The sequence below is a fragment of the Hylobates moloch genome, unplaced genomic scaffold, assembly GCF_009828535.3.
Source record: "Hylobates moloch isolate HMO894 unplaced genomic scaffold, HMol_V3 SCAFFOLD_13, whole genome shotgun sequence".
Classification (NCBI taxonomy): Eukaryota; Metazoa; Chordata; class Mammalia; order Primates; family Hylobatidae; genus Hylobates; species Hylobates moloch.
In genome coordinates, this window is record NW_026652288.1 from 104,357,232 (window position 1) to 104,362,570 (window position 5,339).

A 5,339-nucleotide genomic window follows, 5' to 3' on the forward strand; every position below is an offset into this window, starting at 1 on the left:
TGTTGTGTGTTGTGGTGTGTGTGTGTGTCTGGGGGGTTGTGTGCTATATGATGTGGGGAATGGACATTGGCTCTGTGTGGCTGGAAAGTGATCTTTCAAGAGAGGATTAACCAAAGGAAATGGGAAATTGAGGTGAGGATGGATAAGGAAAACATGGGGCAAACTGGGTGGTCAGAGAAAGACCAAGAGCACCCCAAATAGAAGGCTGGAATAGGGGCAGGAGAGAAGCCCCCAATTCAGAGGGTTATTCCAGGGCCTGAGGGCATCCCCTCCACCCCAGAGGAGTGAAGGCGGGAGGAAGTACTTTCTGCTTAGGCATTGGGAATAAACGTGGCTGCCAATAACAGAAAACCTGACTGGCAGGTGTAAAGAAATAGTGGTTTCTTTGTCTCCCAGAATAAAACATCTGGAAGTGGGCAGGGCTGGTGCTCAGCAGTGTCAGGGCTGGCATCTCGGGGGTTCACTTGGCCTTTCCCCATGGAAATAAGGCTGCAGCAGTTTCCGTATCAGGAGTCTTTTCAAAGCAGGAAGAAGGCAGTCTGTCCTAGGCGCACTCCTTCCACACAAGTCCCTTGGCCAACAGGTCACATGGTCTCTCCCAGTTGCAAGGTAGGCCGGGGAAGCACAGGGCAGGGTTGCCATGATCCATGGCTCACCCTGGCTGACCACTCTGTTATGCCCCAAACAAAAGCAGTTTCATTAAGGAAGAAGGGGACATGAATATCAGGAAGCCAGTCATGCCACACGAGACCCTGGGGAGCAAACATTTTTCCTTTTGTTGTTGTTTGTAGAGCTGAGGTCTCACAATGTCACCCAGGCTGGTCTCAAACTCCTGGCCTCAAGCGATCCTCCTGACTCTCAAAATGCTGAGATTGCAGGCATGAGCCACCACACCTGGCTGATAAACATTTTTGATAAAGGCTAAATTCAGGTCATGTAATCTCCTGCCCTGCCCACTGCACAGACAAATCAATCTCGAAGGTTCAGAGGTCTTTCAAGAATAGTTTGGTGGCTGGATGCGGTGGCTCACGCCTGTAATCCCAGCACTTTGGGAGGCCAAGGTGGGTGGATCACGAGGTCAGGAGTTTGAGACCAGCCTGACCAACATGATGAAACCCCGCCTCTACTAAAAATACAAAATTAGCTGGGGGTGGTGGTGGTGGTGGGCGCCTGTAATCCCAGCTACTCAGAAGGCCGACACACGAGAATCGCTTGAACCCGGGAGGCGGAGGTTGCAATGAGCCAAGATTGTGCACTCCAGCCTGGGTGACAGAGTGAGACTCAGTCAAAAAAAAAAAAAAAAAAGAATAGTGAATAGTTTGGTGGACAGGGGCTATAGGAAACAGGGAATGTTGGTTGGTTGGGAATGAAATCATAGGGGTGCGGGACCCGGTCCTGTGTGTGTGTGTGTGTGTGTGTGTGTGTGTGTGCGCGCGCGCACGCACGTCTGTGGACTGCCTCTGTGTGGAGTCCGGTCGTGTGTGTGTGTGTGTGTGTGTGTGTGTGCGCGCGCGCGTGTGTGGACTGCCTCTGTGTGGAGTCCGGTCCTCTGTGTGTGTGTGTGTGTGTGTGTGTGTGTGTGTGTGGACTGCCTCTGTGTGGAGTCCGGTCGTGTGTGTGTGTGTGTGTGTGTGCGCGCGTGTGTGTGGACTGCCTCTGTGTGGAGTCCGGTCCTGTGTGTGTGTGTGTGTGTGTGTGTGTGTGTGGACTGCCTCTGTGTGGAGTCCGGTCCTGTGTGAGCCACCACTCAGCCAGTGGTTTCAATAATATTCCAAAGTTGATCTGAAGGAGGCTCCAGAAAGCTGTGAGGCCCCACTTTGGGAATGTGACCCAAGACCCCAGGGTCGGGGTCCTGACCCATCAGCGTGATCATCTCCGTCATCATTGTCTTGGTCTTCTTAGCAAACTCACGATGACAGAAACGCTATTATTTCCCTTTCCACAGATGAAAAAGGAGGGGCTCAGACAAGTTCAGAAACTAGGTCAACGGCCAGCCGCGGTGGCTCACGCCTGTAATCCCAGCACTTTGGGAGGCCGAGGCGGGCAGATCACCTGAGGTCAGGAGTTCGAGACCAGCCTGGCCAACATGGTGAAACCCCATCTCTACTTAAAAGACAAAAACTAGCCAGGCGTGATGGCCTACGCCTGTAACCCCAGCTACTCTGGAGGCTGAGGCAGGAGGATCACTTGAACCCAGGAGGCAGAGGTTGCACTGAGCTGAGATCACACCACTGCACTCCAGCCTGGGCAACAGAGGGAGATTCCATCTCAAAAAAAAAAAAAAAAAAGAGAAAGAAAAAGAAAAAAGAAACTAGGCCAAGCTCACACCGGCCGTGAGTGGCAGAGCAAGAGGTGCTGTCCGTAGAATCCTCTTTTCACCACGTCACCCTTTGCAGGAGGAGCACATATGGGTCAAGATGTTACGGGCTCAACCAGTGCGGTGGCTCACACCTGGAATCCCAGCACTTTGGGAGGCCGAGGTGGGTGGATCACCTGAGGTCAGGAGTTCAAGGCCAGCGTGGCCAACATGGTGAAACCCCATCTACAAAAAATACAAAAATTAGCTAGGCAACAATAATAATAATAATTAATAATAATAATAATAATAAAGAAGTGATAGGCTCTAATCCGGACCCTCCTCGGGTTTTCAGTCCTAAACTCTTCGGCTGCTCTTTACAGGAAATTGTCCAGTTACTCATCTCTGACCCTTCCCCAGGATCAAAACCCAGGAAGGAGGCCTTGAAGCCAGACAGAACCGTGTTCAAATTCCCACTCTACTACTTGGCAGTGTGTGGCCTTGGGCAAGTTACTTGGCTCTGAGCCTCCTAAGCAGGGGTAACCCCTGTGAGAGGTTGTAGGATTCCATGGGAGACCATGGATTAGTGCCAAGAAAGAACAGGTGTTCCATCAATATCAGGGCCGTTCTGGAGATACGGCAAAGTGGAAACAGCCATGGACGATACCTGGGCTCATGGGAACCAAGATCACTTGATTTCCCACCTTCTCCTAACAAAATCCAATTCGTTATAATCAGGGATCATCTGTTTTGCTTTCCTTTGCCAATAAAAAATGGACTTGGCATGAAGTCTTCAGTGGTTACTTCAACTAACGTTTGTTGAACAGTGTCCAGGAGCCAGGCGCCCTGCTGCTCGCGCCCTGCTGCTCAGAGGCTGGCCCTGGCCCTCTGGGAGTTCAGAGTCTCACTGCAGAATGGCACCTGCAGGCAAAGAACTCTAAATCAAGGCAGGGGAGTGAGAGATGTGAGCCATATGTTCAAAATGCTGGGGCTTCAGAGACGGCGGAGGCCCCCTGGGTGTGGCATGGGCTTGTCGTGCCTTCCCTAGAGAGCAGTCGTCCGGGGCTACTGGAGAAGGGGTGTCACCAGGACCAGCTACAGAACTTGTGGGACCCCTTGTTCAAAAAGTTATGAAGAATTTTGGTAATAGGCCGGGCACGGTGGCTCAGGCCTGTAATCCCAGCACTTTGGGAGGCCAAGGCCGGCAGATCACCTGAGGTCAAGAGTTCAAGACCAGCCTGACCAACATGGAGAAACCCCGTCTCTACTAAAAATACAAAATTAGCCGGGTGTGATGGCGCATGCCTGTAATCCCAGCTACTTGGGAGGCTGAGGCAGGAGAATCGCTTGAACCCGGGAGGCGGAGGTTGCTATGAGCCGAGATTGCACCATTGCACCCCAGCCTGGGCAACAAGAGCGAAACTCCGTCTCAAAAAAAAAATAGAATTTCAGTGATAGCAGGGCATTAAGCCAAATGTAGGGCCCTCTGAGCATGGTGCCCTGTACCAAACACAGGCCACTGGCCCATGCAGCTGGCCCTTGGTGCCGCTATTCCATGAACCCCTCACTGGTCCCCCAGGTCCTCAGAGAGGGCAGGTGCTGTCCTGTGGGAGAGGTGGGCTCAGGGCAGACCCTGTGGGAGTTGGGCCCTCAGGCCTCATCCAAGCTGCTGACCATGCGTCACGGCTCCCCATTTCTGTGTGAGGAGAATTGTTCCTGTCTGGTGACTGTCATCAGGAGGGTGACTGTGGATTTCCACAAGCCAGGACGGACGGCAACTTCCCCAGCATGAGAAAGAGCCACCCAGGATTGGCTTGGGGCCAGGGAAAGAGAGGGGAGCCACTGGGCCAGGCCTGAGGGTGCACACCTGTCATCCCAGCACTTTAGGAGGCTGAGGCAGGAGGATGGCTTGGACCCAGCAGTTGGAGACCAGCCTGGGCGATACAATGAGACTTTGTCTCTACAAAAAAAAAAAAAAAAAAAATTTAAAAAGTTAGCCAGACATAGTGGTGCATGCCTGGAGTCCCAGCTACTTCGAAGGCTGAAGTGGGAGGATCGTTTGGGCCTGGGAGTTTGAGGCTGCAGTGAGTTCTGATCACACCACTGCACTCCAGCCTGGGCAACAGAGCAAGACCCTGTTGCAAAATAAATAAATAATTTTTTTTTTTTTTTTTTGAGACAGGGTCTCACACTGTCACCAAGGCTGGAGTGCAGTGGCACAATCTCGGCTCACTCCAACCTCCCCGTCCTGGGTTCAAGCGATTCTCCTGCCTCAGCCTCCTGAGTAGCTGGGATTATAGGCACACACCACCACACCCGCTCGTTTTTTTTGTATTTTTAGTAGAGACAGGGTTTTGCCATGTTGGTCAGGCTAATCTCAAACTCCTGACCTCCAATGATCCACCCGCCTCGGCCTCCCAAAGTGCTGGGATTAAAGGTGTGAGCCACCACACCTGGCCATAAAAATTTTTAAATGGGCCGGGCGTGGTGGCTCACGCTTGTAATCCCAGCACTTTGGGAGGCCGAGGCGGGCGGATCACAAGGTCAGGAGATCAAGACCACGGTGAAACCCTGTCTCTACTAAAAATACAAAAAAAAATTAGCCGGGCGTGGTGGCGGGCGCCTGCAGTCCCAGCTACTCAGGAGGCTGAGGCAGGAGAATCGCTTGAACCCAGGAGGCAGAGGTTGCAGTGAGCCGAGATGTGCCACTGCACTCCAGCCTGGGCAACAGAGTGAGATTCCATCTCAAAAAAAAAAAAAAAAAAAGTGTCAATTTCCATATATGTGTGAATTTTCAAGTTTTCATTGTTATTCATTTCTAGTTTCATTCCATTGTGATTGGAAAAAATGCTTTGTCTGATTTCAGTCTGTTAAAATGTATTAAAACTTGTTTTTGTCCAGGTGCCAAAACAAGTTTGTGTCAAATCTTTTATCACTATATGATGCCCTTTTTTGTATTTTGTAATCATTTTAAAGTCTATTTTATCTGATAATAATACAGCCACTCAGCTCTCTTTTAATTACTATTTGGTAAAATACTTTT